The sequence below is a fragment of the Marmota flaviventris genome, chromosome 2 (genome assembly GCF_047511675.1).
Source record: "Marmota flaviventris isolate mMarFla1 chromosome 2, mMarFla1.hap1, whole genome shotgun sequence".
Lineage (NCBI taxonomy): Eukaryota > Metazoa > Chordata > Mammalia > Rodentia > Sciuridae > Marmota > Marmota flaviventris.
The window spans coordinates 49,368,737-49,392,628 of record NC_092499.1 but is presented as its reverse complement, the minus strand read 5'-3'; the positions used below and the strand labels follow the sequence as shown (position 1 = coordinate 49,392,628).

Below are 23,892 nucleotides of genomic sequence, written 5' to 3'. Positions count from 1 at the left end.
AGAGTAAAAACATATTTAGTTCATGTAATAGCTACCTTGAACTTTGGCAGAGTTATACATCATATCCCCTGTTTGAGATCCTAGTAATCTTGACAAAAACCAACTTTTGGACACAACTTTAAATGTACTGAAATCTGGCCTACTTCTTTCATAGTCATTTTCACATGTAGTGAGATGGGACGTAGGCCTTATCTCAGGTAAGGCGGGGCTCTTCATAAATCTTAAGTAAAGTGCTGTAGTTCTGAAGCTGATCTTTGCTTTTTAAACATCATTTTACAAAGCTTACATAAATTGTTGCTCAAGTTCACATGAATATTAGCTAACACAATATAATATCACATCTAAAGCATGAATTAAAGAAAGGCTGAAAGCTTTTAACCTTTTGTAGAAAAGTAGCAAAGTACTTTTGTGTTTTGCAATATTAACCTTTACACAGATTAGGCTCTCATTAACTTAAAAATACATTTAAATTGTACCTCAGTGTAAAAAGTAACATAAAGCTTTACATATCTTATTGATAACAGGTCCAGTTATAGAATATCAAATGATATAAATAAATTTCCAATATGGCTTTTCTTTTAAGCCTAAAATTACCATACAACTTTAGAACACCAGCTTGATATAATGCTCTTTTAAAGCTTCTACCTTACAGACTTGTATACCTGGAAGATATGAACACATTAATAGGACCACAATTACAATGATGTTTTTATATTAACCAAGTTTAGCTTTTAAAGAAATAACATGTACAATTCTCTAAAATAACAGTTCTTGTTTAACCAGCTGTTTAATTCCTTTAAGATTACTTGCTCTAGAAACAAGAAACAAAACTTAATAAAACACAATGTTATGGGTACACTAATGTTTTAAGAAATCTTTGTCCTTTTAACATATGACTGATTGTAAAGACAAACTTACACAGACCTTCTTTATCACTTACTTAAACCCTCTTATTTACTTAATCACATAGACTCTTTTATCTAGAAACACATTTTTTTCTTCTATTAAATCCATACTTAGAACCTTCTAATTTCTCCTTTCCATCTGTTAACCTCCTTTTCTGTTCACATTTTAAAACAATCCTTGTAAATTTCTGAACTTAGGCAGATTATTTCATTTTAATAAAAAGAAATACTTGATTTTACTTACAGTACTCTTATTTGGAACAGTTGAAACTTTTGGGCCTTTGTATATAGAAATCTTCTATAAACCCCTGTATCTAGAATCACATCTGTTTACCATTTCATGAAAACACAATGTCTAAGTATCAGGGATGACAAAGCAACTTTATACTTTTTTTTTCTTAATTTTCCAACTTACGAAAACACCAATAATGTTACTCAATGCAATTCAAGGAGTTCAGAGTACTCAATGGTATATTTAAATTTAGCATTTTAACCTTGTAAATCAATCAGATATCCAACAAAAGTACTCATAAATGAGTAATCCCATGTCAAATCTACAGATCAATCAGATATCTAACAAAAATACTCATAAATGAGTAATCCCATGTCAAATCTACTTTACTTATTTTACCAAAACATCAGACAAGTGTATTGAACAGTGTTAGCCATTTCTTCCTTGTTGAAGAAAAGTCCTAGAACCAAAGCATATCAGACATTTCATAGACATCAACATTTTATTAGTTTTTTTTGAACACCTAGAAAAACTTGTAAGCTTAATTTTAAAGACATCATTATTTTCATCTGTTTACCCAATTTAAATTGAACTGTTTAAATCACATGAATCAAAGATATTTGGATTCATTTTTAAAAAATTTTATGAGGCTCCTCATATATCTGCCAATTGTCATATCATGTGCATGATATATGGACATACACACATACAGACATACAACACATAACACAAGTGTGCACACATAACACAATAGTAAAGGCCTTGTAGCTTTTCTCAGGTGAAATCTCCATTGCGATGTTTAAAAACTCAACAGTTAATCAAAAATAGAACTCATCAGAAAAACATTAACCTAGGTCTGTAGGATCAAAATCATGAGCTCAAAAAAAAAAAAAAAAATACAGAATCTAAGGAAAAACAAGAGTCCTAGAAAAAAATGACTGGCCAGTAATTAGTAAATACCATACAATTTACTTTTTGGTTTAATCTAGTTTGAGTTCAGGTAAAAGACACCTTTACTTTTTTTTTTTTTTTCTGGGCCTCAGATCAGTCTCCTACTGAGCTTGCAGGCTTCTTCTGTTTGCATTTCAACTTAAGTCCTGGCTGAGGTCTGGAAGGAGCAGGGAAAACTGCTATTCTGAGCAGAAACCTCATGCTTAAGGCATTTTAACCTTAAGTCATAATTTTCAGGTTTGGATGTTGAAAATTATGATACAAATTTAAGATACAATTCACAAAATTTCATACCTTTATATCTTCCTACACTAGAAAAACTTTCTCACACAAAACTGAAAATAGGATCTTACTTGATAATATAAAAGCTATCATCAGAAGAAATCCCTTCAGGATCCTTAAGCCACTTTCTTTGCTCTGAAGTTCCTATAGTAGTATTAAGTTCCAAAAGAGAACCACACACTACCATCTAATCCAAAATTAAGCTTTAAAATTTCCCAAGACTGTTGCTATTCAATGTCATTTCAATAAGCCAGACCAACATCCCAATCCAACACTTTCTTTTCCTAAATCCTATTCACTGAGGGGAATAGATACTGTTGTAGGGACAAATAAGGCAAGGCACCAAAGATAGCAGGAAACAGTTTTATTTGGCTGCAGCCAGGTTTAGAGGGCACAGTTTTTGCTGTAATCAATTAATCCCCTGAACCTCGAGTTCAGGGAGTTTCAGAGTTTTATACCCAGCATGTAAGGGGAGGGGCTCAGAAGTTCACAGTCTGCAGAAGTTCTCATAAAAGCAGCGTTTTTCTTTTACTTTTCTGGGCAAGTTAACTCTTCAAGGACCACACCTGAGAAGGGGAGAGCTTCTTCTCCTCTTTCTTTCCTCTCCCTGCCAGCTGTTACCATGGAGCCCATTTGTAACTTATCTTAAAAATCTCTGTGAAACCCCAGCTCAAGGCTAGAGGACTTGTTTGCACATTTCTACAAAATACTATACTAGATGTTTGTGAAAAACTAGTAAGGGGGTGTTCAGCACCTGGAGTGCTGGTATCTTCCCGGCCAGTGGCCAAGTAAAACAGGGCAACATGAAAATAGGAACTTTATGTACATTGGACTCTTTCGCAGAGACTCTTTTGCTGACAGTCCTAAAATCATGCATGGTGAAGAGGCTTTTCTGTAGAGAAAGGGGGTGCCACTTCAATACCATACGATAATTTACTATCCTTGCCTAAATTAATGCCCTGGTACACCTAGTGAAATCTCCCCAGGCTACCCAATTCAAAAATTGGTGAAAAAATAAAACTAAATGATTTGGAGTTACTTGCCAAATTGGAAGTAGAGTTCTTTAGTTTTCCATCCTAAGTATTTAAGTTCTTTGGCATGAATTATCTGAAATCATACACTAAACAATTACCTAAACCCAACTTTTATTTTTATTTATTTATTTAATATTTTATTTACATTTTAGTTTTTGGCAGACACAACATCTTTGTATGTGGTGCTGAGGATCGAACCCGGGCCACACCCATGCCAGGCAAGCGCGCTACCGCTTGAGCCACATCCCCAGACCCTAACCCAACTTTTAACTGCAAGATTGTGCAATACTTCAAAAACCCATTCAGATACCAGATTGTTACAATAAAACATCATCTCTTAGACACAAATTCAGCCAAGATCATTCCCAAGAAACATTCTATAATAACCTTTAAAACAGACAGAACAGATAAGAGAAAAATCTCCTCAAGTTTCCAACTCCCATTTAATTATGACTCTTACACCAGTGGCACCATAGATGTCCCTATGAGTGGACCAGATGTTCTCATAGAGGGGCAACCAGAAGTGTAAAATCAAGGGTCTCAGTGTGGTAACTTTACTGCATTCAGTGTCCCCCCCACCTTTTTTTTTTTCTTTAAGCAGACAGAGGTGGATTAATCCTTATAGTGCAGGGAAGGAAGAAGGGAGTTCCCCAAAGCAAAAGTGCTTCGGCAGCTGCTGGGAGTCCCTCAGTCCCTCCTTTTACTTACAGAATTAGCTCCTCTGGTTTGGTCTGACCCCAGGCACCAAGCACACTCCATATCTCCTAACTTTTCAGTAGTCAGCTCTCAAAAAGTTAATCTTCCACATGCAGTTGTTTGGAGTGTGATGCTTCCCCAAGAAAGTGAAGCGGGGGCTCCTCTAGAGTCCCATCTGGGGTGCCAAAATTTGTAACTGAATGTTCGGTTCCTGTTCTCGAAGCCAACTAATGCCAATTTAATAATGAGGACAGGGTTTTGAGAAAAAAGGAAAAGGGAGATATCAAAGTTCTTAGATCCCCAGCAGGCATTTCCCTCTGCAGTGGGTGCACTCAAGCCAACTACAGGAAGAAAAGAAAACATTGCTTCTCTAATCTTGCTTAACAAAGGGGAGTAAAGTTTATCAAAGTTCTTTAAAATATAGCTCAAAGGAGTGTAAGAGGTGAGAATAGAAAAGCTGGTGGTTCTAATGACTTTTGGTCAATAGAACCAAAAGTCTATTTTTTGGGAAGCAGGAGAAGCATACCAGGGACATTTTCAGGCTAAAATTTAGCTAAAGTTACCTCCACACATCTAAGGCAGATCAGAACTTGGGACACTGCATTTGTCCAAAGTAAAACAATGCTATCACACTTAACAGTGTCACAGACAAAAAGCTAAAACACAGATTCCCTTTTCAAATTGCAGACAAAAACAGAAGTCCCCCTCAGATTGGGGGAGTATCCCTCTCAGATTGGGTCTGATGACCCCAAATCAACAAAAACAGAAGCAGGGTACTGGCCCCAAGCCAACTGGGGCCTTCCCCTCAGACAATCAGATTGGGGGATTATCACCCTTAGACTAGGGTCTGGGACATCTCCCAGGAGCCCCAGCTGGCGACCCTATGGAAAGGCCAGTTACCAGCCCAGAATACAGATTCTATGGGCGTAGTCAGAACAAAGCAGATAACAGACACACGAATAACAAACAAGACTCACAGGTATTAGACTCTCTGGTTCAGGGGTTCTGGTGTCTAGGGGATCCAGGACGAGCCTCCAGATGTTATGCCAGATTCGTGGGACCCCAGTAGACCTCCAGGAGCCGAATCCGATGCAATCACACATGAGTCTTTATTGCAAGCTCGAGCCTGGACTCACAACCGTTCCTGACGCAGGGTCCCAGGGAGTGAGTCCTGGTCCTTTGTTCAGTGAGATTTTATGTTTTGGGGGGATACTCTATGTGTCACAAAATCAAACAGGAAATCATTCCATACCATGGGAAAATCAAACAACAACTCTTAACATTGATTAGCACATTCAATGGCAGAAATAAGTTGGGTAGGGTGATTGGTTAACACAAGAGGGGGATTCCTTTGAACTGATTGGTTTAGGCCATGAGGGGTGTACGTGCTAAACTACATGGTTTCCCAACATGTTATCAACCACCATAAACTACTTGGGGATCATCTTGCATTCCAGGTATTTTCCCTGTCTCATGCTGATTGGAGGTTGCTAGGGGAGTTGCTATGGGTCCTCACCTAGCCTAACTGAGTCAGGGACACCTGGCACTGCAGACCTCTCCTGTTATTTACAAACAACTCAGCAGGGAGGGTATGTGCTTAGGAGTGCTCTGTGGGTTTTTCCAAGGACAAGGGTCATGCCCCCTTCCTTGGACAGGCTTTGCTCTGAGGTAGAGGCTTGTTTCTCAAAAATGGAGTCACATTAGTTTCTCAGTGCAAGTGAGATGGGGATCTCAGATGAGATGTAGAGAAACTAGACATATTATGAGAGGAGCAATAGGTGTCATCTACAATATATCTGTCTTTTATTACTAGATAGATTGTATTATTTACATTTAAAAGACTAAAGAATATATATGTGACAGTGGCTTGGACAGTGAATATCTATAGCCTAGACTTGAGAGATCCAACATGGCAGCGGGCAGGGAGGCAGCGCTTTCAGTACCTCCTCAGTAATGGGGTCAGAGAGATGCATCAATACGCTTGGATTCTACCTGCTGAGAGGCTCCTGGCGAAATTCCACTGAAGAGAGACCGGCCGGCAATTGGTAGGATTTTTGGAGGTGACAGTTTGCCCCAGAGAAGTGAATCTCCGCCACGCGGCGCAGAGGTCCGGACCCTCCAGCCGCTGCCCTCACGACTAGACTTGGCGACCACCCGCCCGCGGCCCCCGCAACTGGGCGGCTAGCCCTCGAGGCGCGGCTCAGCAGGAGCGGTGCAGGGACTCTAGGAAGAGGTCTCTAGCCAGGCCTTCATGAAGTAGCGAACCGGGAGCTGAAACCAACCAGAGACAGACCAGTCCCACCCCTCCCTTTGGACACTCCGGCAAGGAGCCTGGGGCCCGCCATAGCAGAGAAGTGATGTCAACGGAGTTCGGCCGATGGAATTCCTTCCCAGCGGAATCCACTTTAGCAGGTGTGTGACTCCCACCCCCTCCAGATACAAGCAGCCAGGAAACCTCAGGAATCTCCCTGGGGGCATGTCTGTAGGGAAGCAGAGGGGATTCCCGATCCCCAACTCCCCCTACCACCAGCGGCGACACCCTAGGTCTTAGCTGCCAGTTTCCGGGGTCATGCCCACCAAAGGGGTGCGGAAATATTAAACTGTTGGTCCCCAGATCACCGCACCACAGCACTGTGGCTTAGATGAATGATGGAGAGAGTGCTCAGTCATTCGGGAAATACGACACGCGGTGGGGCTGCAAGTATAAACAGATCTTTGGGGAACCGCCTCCGGTGAACAGGACCTGGCTGGCTGGCTGGCAGGAGGAAGGGGGGGAGGGGCCGGAGAAGTGAAATGGCTCTGGACTAACAGTATTGAGAGACTACCAGGAGCCGCCTTACAGGGATTGCTATCGGCACATAGAGGGCAGAAGCTCGGCTCGGAGGGCACAGCTCCGCCTACTGGAAGAGAGGAAAATGGATCTCTAAGACTTCAATTTTTTTTTCTTTTTTTTCTCCCTTTGTTCTTTTCTCCCCTTTTCCTTCTTTCTTTCTTTCCTGTTTCAAGTTTTATTGTTCTTTCCATTCTCCTCTAATCTATCTCTCTCTCCTTCTTTCTTTTTAAGAGCACTTTCCTTCCCCTACCCCCCAACTTTCATCCCAAGCATTACGTCTTCCATTACGTGTAATTGTCTAAATGCAAATAGGTGAATGTTTCGAGGCTGTCTATAGGGCTCCTAAATACCTAGCTACTACCAATACCCTGATCCAATCACCTGTTAGTATCCCCCTTCAGTAGAGCAATCTTCTAAAGTAGCCAAGACATACTAACCCTCATACCATCATAGCACCTAACCTAAACATAAAGTCCTAAGAACAAACAACAAATCACTATATGCATACAGAACCCGGAAGCCTTTTATGAATTGAATGAGTCAGCTTTAAAGTACAATAAAGCCCAACATTTCTAGGCATAGTCTCCCATCACAAAGAAGAGACAACAGAGATATACAAAACCAAAACAAATTCATAGGAGAAAGCAGAAACACAACAGTCAAACAGAGCTGGAAAGTAATGTGAACAACATGAAAAAAAAGGGAAAAAGGGATTACAAACAATGCAGGACAACTTAAATCTACAGGAGGACCTAGAGGCATCAGAAAAATGGACAGAGAAAGAACTCAAGGCATACCTAACTCAGATGGAACGGAATATTAGATAAGACATGAGACAGCAAGACCAAGCAATGAAAGTATATTTTGAAAACGAATTAAACAAACAAATTAAAATGGTAAAGAACAAGCTCTATCAGGAGATAGAGATTTTAAAAAAAAAAATCAAACAGTAATCCTAGAAATGCAGGAAACCATAAACCAAATTTAAATCTCAAACGAGAATATTACAAATAGACTAGATCAAGTAGAAATCAGAACATCAGATAACGAAGACAAAGTTTATCAACTTGAAAATAATATAGTCAACACAGAAAGGATGCTTAAAACTCATGAGCAATCTATCCAAGAGTTATGGGATGTCATAAAAAAACCTAACTTGAGAGTCATTGGGATAGAAGAAGGTATGGAGGTTCAAACCAAAGGAATGGACAACCTATTAAGTGAAATAATCCTAGAAAACTTCCCAGATATGAAAGATGGAATGGATTTCCAAATCCTGGAAGTCTACAGGACCCCAAACATTCAAAACCGTAATAGACCAACTCCAAGACACATAATTATGAAGATATCCAACATACAGAACAAGGAGAGAATATTAAAAGCTACGAGAGAAAGAAGCAGATTACATTCAGGGGTAAACCAATTAGGTTAACAGCTGATTTTTCATCACAGACGTTGAAAGCAAGAAGATCCTGGAACAACGTATTTCAAACACTGAAAAATAAGGGATTCCAACCAAGAATACTGTATCCAGCAAAATTAAGCTTCAGATTTGACAATGAAATTAAAATATTTCACGATAAACAAAAGTTAAAAGAATTCACAGCCAGAAAACCAGCACTGCAAGGCATTTTGAGCAAAATACTACAAGAAGAGGAATTGAAAAATAGCACCCAAAACTAACAGTGGTAGGTATCTCAGTAAAGGGGGAGAAAAATAACCAAAGAGGAAAAACTAGCCAAACTAAAATAAATAAATAAATATACATGACTGGAAGTACAAACCATATTTCAATAGTAACCTTAAATGTTAATGGCTTAAATTTACCAATCAAGAGACATAGGCTAGTAACCTGGATTAAAAAAACAGATCCAACAATATGCTGCCTTCAGGAGACTCATATGATAGGAAAAGACATACACAGGCTGAAGGTGAAAGGTTGGGAAAAATCATACCACTCACATGGCCCTCGGAAGCAAGCAGGAGTGTGGCCATACTCATATCGAATAAAATCAACTTCAAACCTAAGTTAATCAAAAGGGATAAAGAAGGACACTATATACTGTTAAAAGGAACTATCCACCAACAAGACACAACAATTATCAATATGTATGCACCAAATAATGGTGCTGCAACGTACATAAAACAAACTCTCCTCAAGTTCAAGAGTCAAATAGACCACAACACAATAATTATGGGTGACTTCAACACACCGCTCTCTCCATTAGACAGATCCTCCAGACAAAAGCTGAGTAAAGAAACTATAGAACTCAATAACACAATCAATAACCTAGACTTAACCTACATATATAGAATATATCAACCATCATCAAGTGGATACACGTTCTTCTCAGCAGCACATGGATCTTACTCAAATATAGACCATATACTATGCCATAGGGCAACTCTTAGTAAATATAAAGGTGTGGAGATAATACCATGCACCTTATCTGATCATAATGGAATGAAACTGGAAATCAATGATAAAGAAAGGAAGGAAAAATCCTGCACCACCTGGAAAATGAACAATATGTTACTGAATGATCAATGGGTTACAGAGGACATAAAGGAGGAAATCAAAAAATTCTTAGAGATAAACAACAATACAGACACAACATACCGGAATCTATGGGACACAATGAAAGCAGTTTTAAGAGGGAAATTCATTTCCTGGAGTTCATTGCTCAAAAAAATAAAAAAACCAACAAGTAAATGAACTCACACTTCATCTCAAAACCCTAGAAAAGGAAAAGCAAAACAAAAGCAAATGTAGTAGAAGACAAGAAATAATTAAAATCAGAGTGGAAATCAACGAAATTGAAACAAAAAAAAAACATTGAAAAAATTGATAAAACTAAAAGTTGGTTCTTCGAAAAAATAAATAAGATTGACAGACCCTTAGCCACGCTAATGAAGAGAAGAAGAGAGAGAATTCAAATTACTAACATATGGGATGAAAAAGACAATATCACAAGGGACACCACAGAAATACAGAAGATAATTAGAAAGTATTTTGAAACCCTATATTCCAATAAAATAGAAGATAGTGAAGATATCGATAAATTTCTTAAGTCATATGATCTGCCCAGATTGAGTCAGGAAGACACACACAATTTAAACAGACCAATAACAAAGGAAAAAATAGAAGAAGCCGTCAAAAGACTACCAACCAAGAAAAGCCGTGGACTGGATGGGTATACAGCGGAGTTTTACAAAACATTCAAAGAAGAATTAATACCAATACTTTTCAAGCTATTTCAAGAAATAGAAAAAGAAGGAGCTCTTCCAAATTCATTCTATGAGGCCAACATCACCCTGATCCCAAAACCAAAGACACTTCAAAGAAAGAAAACTACAGACCAATATCTGTAATGAACTTAGATGCAAAAATTCTCAATAAAATCCTGGCGAATCGAATACAAAAGCATATCAAAAAAATTGTGCACCATGATCAAGTAGGATTCATCCCTGGGATGCAAGGCTGGTTCAATATACGGAAATCAATAAATGTTATTCACCACATCAATAGACTTAAAGATAAGAACCATATGATCATCTCGATAGATGCAGAAAAAGCATTTGACAAAGTACAGCATCCCTTTATGTTCAAAACACTAGAAAAACTAGGGATAACAAGAACTTACCTCAACATTGTAAAAGCTATATATGCTAAGCCTCAGGCTAGCATCATTCTAAATGGAGAAAAACTGAAGGCATTCCCTCTAAAATCTGGAACAAGACAAGGATGCCCTCTCTCACCACTTCTATTCAATTTAGTTCTTGAAATACTAGCCAGAGCAATTAGACAGACAAAAGAAATTAAAGGCATAAAAATAGGAAAAGAAGAACTTAAATTATCACTATTTGCGGATGATATGATAATATATCTAACAGACCCAAAAGGGTCTACAAAGAAACTGCTAGAGTTAATAAATGAATTCAGCAAAGTGGCAGGATATAAAATCAACACGCATAAATCAAAGGCATTTCTGTATATCAGCAACAAAACTTCTGAAATGGAAATGAGGAAAACCACTCCATTCACAATATCCTCAAAAAAAATAAAGTACTTGGGAATCAACCTAACAAAAGAGGTGAAAGATTTATACAATGAAAACTATAGAACCCTAAAGAGAGAGATAGAAGAAGATCTTAGAAGATGGAAAAATATACCCTGTTCATGGATAGGCAGAACTAACATCATCAAAATGGCGATATTAGCCAAAGTTCCCTACAGGTTTAATGCGATGCCAATCAAAATCCCAACGGCATTTCTTGTAGAAATAGATAAAGCAATCATGAAATTCATCTGGAAAAACAAAAGACCCACAATAGCAAAAGCAATTCTAAGCAGGAAGTGTGAATCTGGAGGTATAGCGATACCAGATTTCAAACTGTACTACAGAGCAATAGTAATAAAAACAGCATGGTACTGGTACCAAAACAGGCAGGTGGACCAATGGTACAGAATAGAGGACACAGAGACCAATCGACAAAATTACAACTTTCTTATATTTGATAAAGGGGCTAAAAGCATGCAATGGAGGAAGCATAGCATCTTCAACAAATGGTGCTGGGAAAACTGGAAATCCATATGCAACAAAATGAAGCTGAACCCCTTTCTCTCGCCATGCACAAAAGTTAACTCAAAATGGATCAAAGAGCTTGATATCAAATCAGAGACTCTGCGCCTGATAGAAGAAAAAGTTGGCTCCGATCTACATATTGTGGGGTCGGGCTCCAAATTCCTTAATAGGACGCCCATAGCCCAAGAGTGAATAACAAGAATAAACAAATGGGACTTACTTAAACTAAAAATTTTTTCTCAGCAAGAGAAACAATAAGAGAGGTAAATAGGGAGCCTACATCCTGGGAACAAATTTTTACCCCTCACACTTCAGATAGAGCCCTAATATCCAGAATATACAAAGAACTCAAAAAATTAAACAATAAGATAACAAATAACCCAATCAACAAATGGGCCAAGGACCTGAACAGACACTTCTCAGAGGAGGACATACAATCAATCAACAAGTACATGAAAAAATGCTCACCATCTCTAGCAATCAGAGAAATGCAAATCAAAACCACCCTAAGATACCATCTCACTCCAGTAAGATTGGCAGCCATTATGAAGTCAAACAACAATAACTGCTGGCGAGGATGTGGGGAAAAGGGTACACTTGTACATTGCTGGTGGGACTGCAAATTGGTGCAGCTAATTTGGAAAGCAGTATGGAGATTCCTGGGAAAGCTGGGAATGGAATTACCATTTGACCCAGCTATTGCCCTTCTCGGACTATTCCCTGAGGACCTTAAAAGAGCGTACTATAGGAATACTGCCACATCAATGATCATAGCAGCACAATTCACAATAGCTAGAATGTGGAACCAACCCAGATGCCCTTCAATAGATGAATGGATAAAAAAAAATGTGGTATTTATACACAATGGAGTATTACACAGCACTAAAAAATGACAAGATCATGGAATTTGCAGGGAAATGGATGGCATTAGAGCAGATTATGCTAAGTGAAGCTAGCCAATCCTTAAAAAACAAATGCCAAATGTCTTCTTTGATATAAGGAGAGCAACTAAGAACAGAGCAGGGAGGAAGAGCATGAGGAAAAGATTAACATTAAACAGAGACGAGTGGGGGGAAGGAAGGGGAGAGAGAAGGGAAACTGTATGGAAATGGAAGGAGACCCTCAATATTACACAAAATTACATATAAGATGTTGTGAGGGGAAATGGGGGGGGGAACAAGGGAGAGAATTGAACAACAGCAGATGAGGTAGAGAGGGAAGATGGGATGGGAGGGGAGGGGGGATAGTAGGGGATAGGAAAGGTAGCAGAATACAACAGTCACTAATATGGCATTATGTAAAAATGTGAATGTGTAACCGATGTGATTCTGCAATTTGTATTTGGGGTAAAAATGGGAGTTCATAACCCACTTGAATCAAATGTATGAAAGATGATATGTCATGAGCTTTGTAATGTTTTGAACAACGAATAAAAAAAAATAAAGCCTAGACTTGAGTTTGTAGCTATAACTGTTATATATAGATCTTGCTACCAAAGACAGTTTTATCTTATGTGATGAAGATTTTGCTCAAGACAAGTCAATATGTACTGGATTTTTACAGAGCCAGCTGTGTTTGCAGTCTTTCAGTCCCACTCAGATGGTCATTTCCCCCAAACTCTCAAAAGGGTTTTGTACCCAAACCTCAGAACCTCTCAGAGACTCCAATGAAGTCCCCTTTTCTACAGGACTTGTCAGGCTTCCTTAGGAGGTCACCTCTAAGTCCTGTCCACATTGAATTTCCTTCCATAGTGGCAATGCTGGGGCCCTCCTCCTGTCAAAAACTTACTTATATCCATGTAAGCATGCAAGTTCCTCTCAGAATGCCTCTCAGAAGCTTTATTCTCATTCATGTACCACACTACTAGTACAGGAATTCTGATTTCTAGTACTGTTATTTCTCTGTGTGGGAGGTGACTTCCCAAGGAAGCCTGACAAGTCCTGCAGAAAAGGGATTGGAGTCTCTGAGAGGTTCTGAGGTTTGGGTACAAAACCCTTTTGAGAGTTTGGGATAAGTGACCATCTGAATGGGACTGACAGGCTGGCAGGTTATAAATTTATTTTTCCGAAGTTCCAGGCTGCTATTTTGCTCCTCTAGAGGTGGCCACCTTTTCCCCTGGTTTCTTAGAGGCATACATCCCATCACATTTTCATTAATCACTGTGGTCAGCTTTGAGCATTTCTCTGGAATCTATTTTGTTCTTTGAAACTATTTGTTTTGTCTTTGTTCTTAGCTTCAAGTAATACCATAAGATTCAGATAAGAGAGTCATAGAAGGTATGATGAGGAACCTTTAGGAAGATCAGCAAGGTGAATTCTGAGGAATCACTAAACATGAAGATGAGAAGAGATCATTCTTTGTACTAAATATGTGGTCCTTGGAAGAACAGCAGGGACTGTGGTAGCACCTGGAAGTTTGTTAAAAATTTAGAATCTCAGGCCTCACTTCAGACCTACCACATCAGAATCTGTTTTTCAGGAAGGCCAGAGATCATAGTTTGTACTTTAAAATTTTAGTAGCACTGTTAACAGAAGAAAAGTCTTTCTTATCTTTCATTGCTGATTGGAAAGATAATTAATCAATTCTGATTTACCTATAATGTGCTCTCAATTTAACTTTCAGTATCATTTTCCACCCTTCTACACATTCCATTCAGTTTTTGCTGAATAGATCTGATCAACATTCTTGAATGATGCATATACCTTTCAACTTTATTATAGTGTCTGGAATGTCTTCTCCCTATTTTCTCTGTCTATTGAAATTTTATCCATTTTCTATGGCCCAGCTTGAAAATATTTTTCTGTATAAATGTTTCCCAGATGTCCTCTATAGCTCCATCCCAGCTTTAATGTTCTTATTAACATGTGAATGATGCAGATAATCTATAGAATAAATATTAAATGTGAAATTCATCTTCACACATATTAACATTATTAATCCTCCCCACAACTCAACAAAATAGGCAGTTACAGTCCCATTTATAGATGAAGAAACTAATGCACAGAGAGAATAATTAACACACCCGTGGTTACACAAGCATGTAACCATTTCTATAGGAAACCCGGGATATGAGAAGGACAAGGAGAATATTCAGAAGGGCTGAACAGTTTCAGAAGTTTCAGGTATCAAGCCAAATCTGCCATCTCTTATTATCTTTGCAGCTCCTCTTAGTTTATATTTTTTTAAAGAACACTTTTATTTATAAATATGACCCTTTCAGTCTTTGTATTAAATAGTATTATGCTCATTTGTATAAATATAAGATTAGCTTTTACCCAAGAGAAAATTCAGTTTTTTTAAACTCAGTCCATCCAGGTCCTCTACAAGCAGTTGGGCAGATTGTGACCTGATAAAGGGCTCTGGCTATGGGAACAAGTAAGATCTAAAATCTAGTCTATGCTTCATAATTTTTGCATCCTAAAGCAGAGTTGTGTCCTCCTGGGAAATGGGACACCTTTCTTCTGTTGCTCTTAAACATATTGAATGTATTAGAAGCAAAGTTGATGGTAACACTGACAGAATTCCTCCACAATCGTTAGAACTCTCAAGATCTCTGACCTCAACACATCTGGCTCCCATAGTATTATTACCCTGTCTGCATATCAGCAGGGCTCCATAAGTCTCCATCATTCAGGTGGTCAGGAGCCAAGAGTGTGAATTCACCTAGAACCCTTCTATTCTTCCTAGTGACCAGTTTGGGTCCTTCCTCTTGTCTCTGAAGCCTATGGGGTGGTTCTTATCCCCTAAGTCATATAGGAGACTTTCAGGCCCATTCAGACAGTCATTTACTTCAAACTTTCATAGGACTTTTGCATCCAACCTGAGAACCTTCAGCCTCTGAAGTTTCCTTGGTCCCTTGGGAAGTCTTGCTCTCACCAGGGCCTGTCAGGATTCCTTGTGAGTTCATACCTATACCATGTACACAATGAATTTTTTCTATAGTGGTAACTCTGAGGCCCCCTCCTGCTTCCCAGAATTATACTCATATCCTTCGAAGTCTACCTGTCCTACTCAGAATGTGTCCCAAAGTTTATTTCCCTCCACGACCATGCACTTAATCATTGTGCTGGCAGAACACTGATTTATTCTCCAGAATTTCGAGGGTGCTGTTTCCTCTTCTCTAACCTAACCTAGTCCTTGGTACCTTGGTAGGTAAGCACCCCATTGCCACAGTCTGGCTGGGCACAAATCATGAGCCACTCAAGCAGGAACAAAGTTTATTTCCAAACTCCACCAGCACACTCCCCGGGAACTCTCCCGAACGCCACCCACGCGGCTCCTCCAGGAACACACCACACACCAACCGGAACTCCCACCACCGGAACTTTTCCAACCAACTGGAACTCTTCAGGAATCCCCACGAGAGCTCAACCGGAACTCAACCAGAACTCGCGAGAACTCAAAAGTCATCATCTTAATGGCTTGCTGGCATCACCTCTCAACCACTACTTCTGGCAAAAATGCCATGTATCATCCTGACTCGGCTGTGGCCCTCCACACCCCATCCTGTTTTCATCAATTAATATATTCACTTTGTACATTTCCTAAAGATCCATTGCTTTCATTGAAAATGTTTAGTCAAAGTATTCTGGAGACAGTTTTCCAGTCTTCTGCTAAGCACAATTCAAGTACTTTGTAATCTCATTAATCACATTCAAAGAACCAAATGAAATTGAAATGACAGATCCTTTCTGAGGAAGGGAAAACTGGGATCAAGATAGGATTCTGGGAGACTATCTGAGAATATATGCAAATTGTGCCTTTTATTATGATGGGGAGAAAGTACAAGACTTTCAATAAAAAAATTTTAAAAACCAGGTATAAGATAATTTAAAATCTTTATTTTTAAAAAACTGCTGATCTTCTATATCTTAGATATTTTCATTTTCAAAAGATTTTTACCTTTTCTTACCTTAATCCGAGAGTTAAAGTATAGTTAAAAGAATGCCTTAATAGTCAGTGTATATACTTGAAGTCCCTGGATGTTAATTTGTACTAGGTAATAAAAAAGCTGATGCACCAGGGGGTAATCAAGGTTAAATTTTTGATCAAGGAGAATTCTTTCTGAGAATGGGTGCAAAGGGGACACACATGTGATTTGGATAAATGGCACCTTTGGAAATTCAGGATTTGGGAAACTGTAATTGTTTGATAATAAATAGCAGGTTGTAGTGAAACAGGTGAGCCTTTATGACACATCAAAGGGAGGCTGGAACCCATTATCTGAGTAATTAGGGAGGAAAAAATATCCCCCTTATTTCCACCACATAGGAGGAAGCAACTCTATTGCTTAAATTAATTATAAAATACCTTTAAGGGATGTGTTTTAATTAAAATGTAGTCTTGTCTTTAAGAAAATCTAGTCTTCAAAAATATAAATTTAAAAACAGAATGTGAATTGTATAACCACATTTTAAAGGGTTTCTTATTTTACTCTCCTTCACTGAAAGATGTTTCAAAAGTAGAAGTACCATTATTACGTGTGTTCATGACACAAAACATAAAACAACGTTTCCCAATGTTTTAGGAACACACTGTTGAACCTGCACTTCCTCACCTCTCTTCTAGTCTGACTTCAACATCTCAGAATATTGAGAACCAGATGTTTCAGAGGTACCATAGTAGGGACTGAGAAATGTTTGTGACTATATTAATAAGTAAATATCAAAAGTCAAACCACAGAATATTATTCTGTCTCCTACACTGAAGAGAGAGAAGTATTCAGAGATTCTGATCATTGGACAATTGATACATGCAACAGTACTTTAACAACTCTTCTGTTGGAACCATTCAATAAATGATGTGAAAAAAATACCTTCAAGTCTAAAATCTCTTTGACCTCCTGGATAAGAGACTTATGATAGTATATTGCAGTGCTGGGTATGGAACCCAAGGCCTCATGCATACTAGGCAGGTGCTACATCCCCAGCCCATGATGTCTTTTTATTTAGACATCATTTGTCATTCTGGGACCCCAAACTAAAAAGAGATGCACAAATCATCTTCAGACATCTTTATGATCTAAGTTGGTAGTATCTTTAAAATGACAATGAATGAAAGAAACTAGGTGTATTAACTTTTCATCACGGTGACCAAAATACTAGACAGGAACAACTTAGAGGAGGGGAAACATTTATTTTGGGCTCATAGTTTCAGAGATTCAGTCCCTGGTTGGGCAACTTGATTGCTCTGGGCCTGAGGTGAAGCAGAATATCATGCTGGAAGGGAGAGAGGAGGGGAGGGGAGGAGAGGGGAGGGAAGGGGAGTGGGAGAAGAGGGAGCCAGGGACAGAATATAACCCCAAAGGGCACAGGACCTGTAGCCTACTTCCACCATCTGCACCCTACCCATGTGCAGTTACCATTCAGTGTTGTAGTCTTTCAAATTATTAAACTATCAAGTGGATTAATCCATTTGTTAGGTACAGGTCTTATAATCTGATCATTTCATCTCTGAACATTCCTGCATTGTCTCACACATGAGCTTTTGGGGGACATCTATAATCCAAACTATAACACTGGATTGAGGGACTTCTACAGGATTTTCTCAGTTGTACTAGATTTAAATAGATTTTCCGTACAAGTAACCTTTTTCTTTCTTCTTACTTTGTTATTTACGTTGGCAGTTATTTTCAAAGTAATCAGAATACTTAAATTATTGTAATTGTGTCAGTTATTTCCACGTTTTGGTGTGTTCCAGGTTTATATCACTTAAAATGTTCTATTTGATATTTTGATTGTTACAATAGACCTTGTAGCGATGCTAGAACAAAACCTCCCAAACTGTATAGCTTAAACAACAGAAGTTTATTCTTTCACAGTTCTGGGAGTTGGAAATCCAAAATCAAAGTGTTGTCAGACAGGTTGCTCCTGGTGGTACTGGGAAGAATCTATCCCATGCCTTTTTTAGCTTCTAGCATTTGCCAGCTATTCTTGGTGTTTCTTGGCTTATATATGACATCACTATTATATCTACATCTGTCATCACATGGCTCTTTTCTTATCTGTCTCTGTGTTTATGTCCAGATTTCCCTCTTCTTATAAGGACATAAATCATTGAATCAGGACCCAATCTAATTCAGTATGATCTCCTTTTAACCTGATTATATCTGCAAAGATAGTATTTTCAGGAAAGGTTATATTTACAGGTACCAGGTACCAGGGGTTAGAAACTGTTACCTGAAATTTTTCTCCTTCCCAATTTTTATCTAATATTCATGGATTTTCATATCTCGAGCCAGTTTTTCTTAAGTTCTACTTATGGTTGGTTTCCAGCCCTCTTCTTCCTATCTGACCACTCTTTTACAAACTCCTTTGTGGTTTCCTTTCCCCCTGTTCTAGAAATATATAGTCTATAGGTGTCCATGTTCTCTACCACATACTCTAGTTATGAAGAAGACTTTCCACCCTCTGGTTTCAATGTCATCTATTTGCAGGTTACTGCCAGATCTATATCTCTAATTTCTTTTTTTTTTTAGAGAGAGAGGAGAGAGGGGGGATTTTAAAATATTTATTTTTCAGTTTTTGGTGGACACAACATCTTTATTTTTATGTGGTGCTGAGGATCGAACCCAGCGCCCCACACATGCCAAGCGAGCGCATTACTGCTTGAGCCACGTCCCCAGCCCATCAAATTTCTTTTTTTAAAAATATTTTTTAGTTATCTATGGGCACAATATCTTTATTTTGTTTATTTATTTCTATGTGGTGCTGAGGTTCAAACCCAGGGTCTCACACGTGCGAGGTGGGCACTCTATCGCTGAGCCACAACCCCAGCCCCTATCTCTAATTTCTTTGTGCCCTGCAGACTCACATTTCTAAAATAAATAGTAGCAGTAACATGGAATTAGAGTCAGGTGGATTTTAATGATTTTCATAGATGTTCACAGGTATATTTTGAAACTAATATCAGACTTTCAAATATCATTTTCTTTTTGTTGCATAGTTGTTCCCATCCCAATTTTGAATTAAGTCTTTCTCATTCATTCTAATTGTCATCTTAAGTCATATATGAACTTTGTTGAGTGTCTGTTCAGGTGGATAGATACTACTTACTTATCATCCTCAGCATGATAAATAAGAACTGATAAATTATATTTTTGACATTTATTGACTATTTGCTATGTTTAAAACACTTTGCTGAACTTAAATCACCTGTATTAATTTGTAATTTCTTTTTAAAAATATTTTTTAGTTGTAGTTGGACACAATACCTTTATTTTATTTATTTATCTTTATGTGGTGTTGAGGATCAAACCAAGCACCTCACACATGCTAGGCCAGTGCTCTACCTCTGAGCCACAACCCCAGCAATTTGTAATTTATTGAAGATAAGGAAAGTAAAGTTCAGAGAAATGAAGTAACTGTTCAAAGTCAGTAGCAGAATATGGAACTCAAATTCTGTTCTTTGCTTTCAAAACTGGATCTCTCAGCCACTACTCCATTCCAGAAGAGAATTTTAAGTTGCAGGTTTTCTTGAACATTTTCCTTTAAATGAGTTTGGCTGATTTAGGTTGGACATAAAGGTGGGATTTAGTTTAATGGCTATAAAAAGTAGAATGGAATACTAAAAGAAAATAGAACTTCTTTCTCTTTGAAAAAAGAACAACAAAATTCATATGTCTGAATAGAATTGGATGATACCAAAAGAGTTTACACAATGGGGGAGCACATACCAATGTACTAGTATTTTTGAAAAGCTGCTGCTATTTATGGATCACTAAATAGGCCAAACTAGAATAATACAATGGTAAGAACCATTGTTTTTGTTTCTTCTTGTTGCTTTGGCTGATATTGTTGTTAGCATTATTTTGAAAAATTATTACAGAGATAGGAATAAACTGCAAGAACCCCTCCAGAGATTTGAGAATGAACAGGTTTTTTGTTTTGTTTTTAGTTTCCTTCTAGGGTAGTACATTTGATTGACTGGTATATTACCATAGGCAATCACAACTGAAATCCAAGATGATCAATCTTTACTTGTGCAGACCTATAGATGGCACTGTCTTCCTATAATTTTGGTAATTTGCTTAAAAAAAAAAAGAAAAAGTTCTCTGCAGGTACAGTTAAATTTAAATTCTATCATTGCAAAGCATTTGGAACAGGTGGCTTCAGGTGCCTTGCAAAGATCATAGAAAATTCTATACTTGAAAAAATTTAGAGGACTGTATTTTGTAGATTAATTTTTCCTTTTAATTGTCATTATTGGCTATGTAAGGAAAATTAGGTTTACAGAGATACAGAAGGAAGAAGCTATTTCTGTTTGATATAATATTTTTTTCTGTGCTTGCTTTGAAATATAAAGCATAGTCTTGGATCAAACAAAAATTGTAAATAAGCTAGTCATAAACATATATTAATTGCTTTTAGAGTGTAGAGATTACCCGACACTCCTAGAGTACATAATTTGGCTTCTCGAAATTCTTGGGACTAGAGTATGTGTTTTTGTACTTGTAAATTATAAACTTCTGTGAATAGGAACTATAGTGCCAAATGCATAGTTTTCATTTATATATCTGAGCCAGCTACTTAAATGTCATTTCTTGTTTTAATCTAGTAGGCTTTAATATAAGAAAATGAGGGGGGGGGTATATGAATACTATATTCTCCTTTAACATAAGTTCCAAACAGGATGGATATATGGATACCTATATATATATATATATATGAGTACTTTTTTTTTAAAGATTAATCCCTACTGTGTTGTGGATTTATTTCATTAATGGGAAATACCACAAGTATTTGCTTCTATAAACAATCTTCTAACCACAAGGTGGCAGTATAACTTTCCCATGTCTTTAAAATTTTGATAGTTAAATGATCAGTAAATTAAACTATTTCTTACTCTCTTAATAAGGAATGTATGCAGCTAAAAAAATTTTAGGGCATCTATAAAGAGGATAAATATTAAAATTCATCTATATAAGTAGAAAAACTCATTTATAACTAAAAAGAATAGTAGTTTTTAGTTACACTTAGCATTTTTGGGGGGGCGGGGGGATACCAGAGATTGAACTCAGGGCACTCGATCACTGAGCCACCTCCCCAGCCCTGTTTTGTGTTTTATTTAGAGATAGGGTCTCACTGAGCTGATTAGTGCCTCACTTTTGCTTAGGCTGGCTTTAAACTTACCATCCTCCTGACTCAGCCTCCTGAGCTACTGGGATTACAGGCATGTGCCACCATGCCAGGCAAAACATTTATTTCATATTATTTAAAGTTTGAATAGTAATGTGATGACATCAAAGTGTTAAGACATGTCAGCAACTTTATTTTAAAGAGCAATGTAGTTTCATTGTGTTTGCCTGATAAGCATCAAGAAATGATATGCTGGAGATTACAAGGTCAACATAGAAAAAGGAAAGTTAAAAAAAAATAAAGATAGAGGTACTGGCATCTAAGTTAAGAAAAGAAAATCAGTGATGAACATAATGTCTACATGATGCTTGTTGGATTTATATCTTAGGAAATGGATCATCTATCCATTTCATAGTGGATATTTAAGTAGCTAGTATCTATCATTGTATGTACTTATGTTTTCATTGGTATGCTTACATCATATGCAATATTATTTTTAATACTTGTATTTTTAATATTTTAGTTAAAGCATTCAACTCTGAAAGTATGATTTTCACAAACCTTTCATTTTTCTGTGGTTTAATTTAGAATATTGCACTGTGAAGAGTCTTGTGAAGAGTGAGCCCCTTTTAATTAGAAATCATGTTTTATTTATCTCCAGGCCTAGCACAGAGTTTAAAATACATAGCCATTCCAACATATTTTTATTTGAAAAGCATTTTCCATACAGCAATAAAATTCTATTGATATCCCTTTTGCTTATGTATCCCTGCCTAACCGGACATAAATGTGGCAAAGGAAAAGAACGCACCTTCTGATTTAGAACCCAACTAGTTTGAACTGTTTCATAGTCTCTTATTTTGATGACAGTGGAGGAATGTTTCTAACAGAAGTGATAGTGTTTTCAGAGCAGCACTAAAAATAAAACTTGTTTTTTGACCTAAAGTATATCTAAATAAAAGTGAGTTGGGCGTGGTGGCACATGCCTATGATACCAGCAACTTAGGAGGCTGAGGTAGAAGAATCACAAGCTCAAGGCCAGCATCAGCAAATTAGTGAGGCCCTAACCAACTAGTGAGACACTGTCTCAAAATAAAAAAATAAAAAAGAGAGGGGATGCATCTCAGTAGTAAATCACCCCTTGGTTCAATCTCCAGTACTAAAAAAAAAAAGTCTGTCCTAACCAATATGATTTGCCCTCTATAATGGAATATTTGGCATATAATCATTATAAGATGCTCAGTTGCTGCTTATATGCAACATGAACAGAAATGATTTATATTGTAACCTCAAAAATGAAGTATTTTACTTGTTATTATTTACATAAGTTAGAAATGGATTGCACAGTTTTGTAAATCCTCCCCTGACTTTTTAAAAAATGAGGTCAGATCTTGCTATGCTGAGTAAGTTGGCCTTGAACTCCTGGGCTCAAGTAATCCTCTTCTTTTAGCCTCCTGAGTAGCGGGAACTGCAGGTATGTATCCAGTTCTATAAAACCACTTTTGTGGGCAGGTTGAGTGTTTTAATAAAGATTTACAGTTATCATATGTAAGAACATATAAGAGGAAGGAAGTCCTATGTATGAGAAAACATAGTTTCAACCTAAATGCCTAGGTTATGTTCCAGAAATCTATATTTTTTTAGGTGAATTGTTTGAAATCAGAGTGTATTTCTCCCTAGAACATTGTTATGTAATTCATCTTTTTTTTTAAATGTGAAATATCACTAAAAGGAACACTTAGCCCTGGGACGTTAGGGATTCCTAATTCCAAATCTATGGTCCTCTGCCCTTCTGAGTCTAGCTTTCCTGAGAGGTTTGAGAGCTGTATGGCATGGGGAATGGGAAAGACTTGCTTATATGTGGAAATAGCCTAATAACTTCTTCTTGGTGTTGAATTATGAAGGTGCCAACAGCTAAGAAGGGAAAAGATACCAGGCAAGACCAGCAGGGCTGTATCATGGAGCTTCACATTCAGAGGGCTTCATAAATTTAAGCTTTTGAGAATTCTCTCAAATATGGCTAGATATAAAAATCATTGCCTTTGTCTTTGCAATTGTGTGTGTTAAAAGCATTACTATGTGAAATGTAGAAATTTAAAATAAACTATATTTTAATACCATGTTAGTTGGTATTCTTTAATAAAGAATCACTATTTTACATCATTTATTTAACAATTAGTGTTATGCATTCTTATATTTAAATAAACATGTCAATAATAAAAGATATTTTATCTTATTGTTAAGTAGTTTGTAGCTCTCAGAAGGTAATAATCTTGCTCTATTTGGTATCCTGGTCT

General features: G+C 37.5%; 1 protein-coding gene across 5 annotated transcripts in view; it reads left to right on the top strand.

The window, feature by feature from the left end:
* Nucleotides 1-23,892, top strand: part of Slc25a21 (solute carrier family 25 member 21) — a 538,394-nt gene that overhangs the window by 26,677 nt on the left and 487,825 nt on the right. The gene's annotated exons all lie outside the window — the stretch shown is intronic.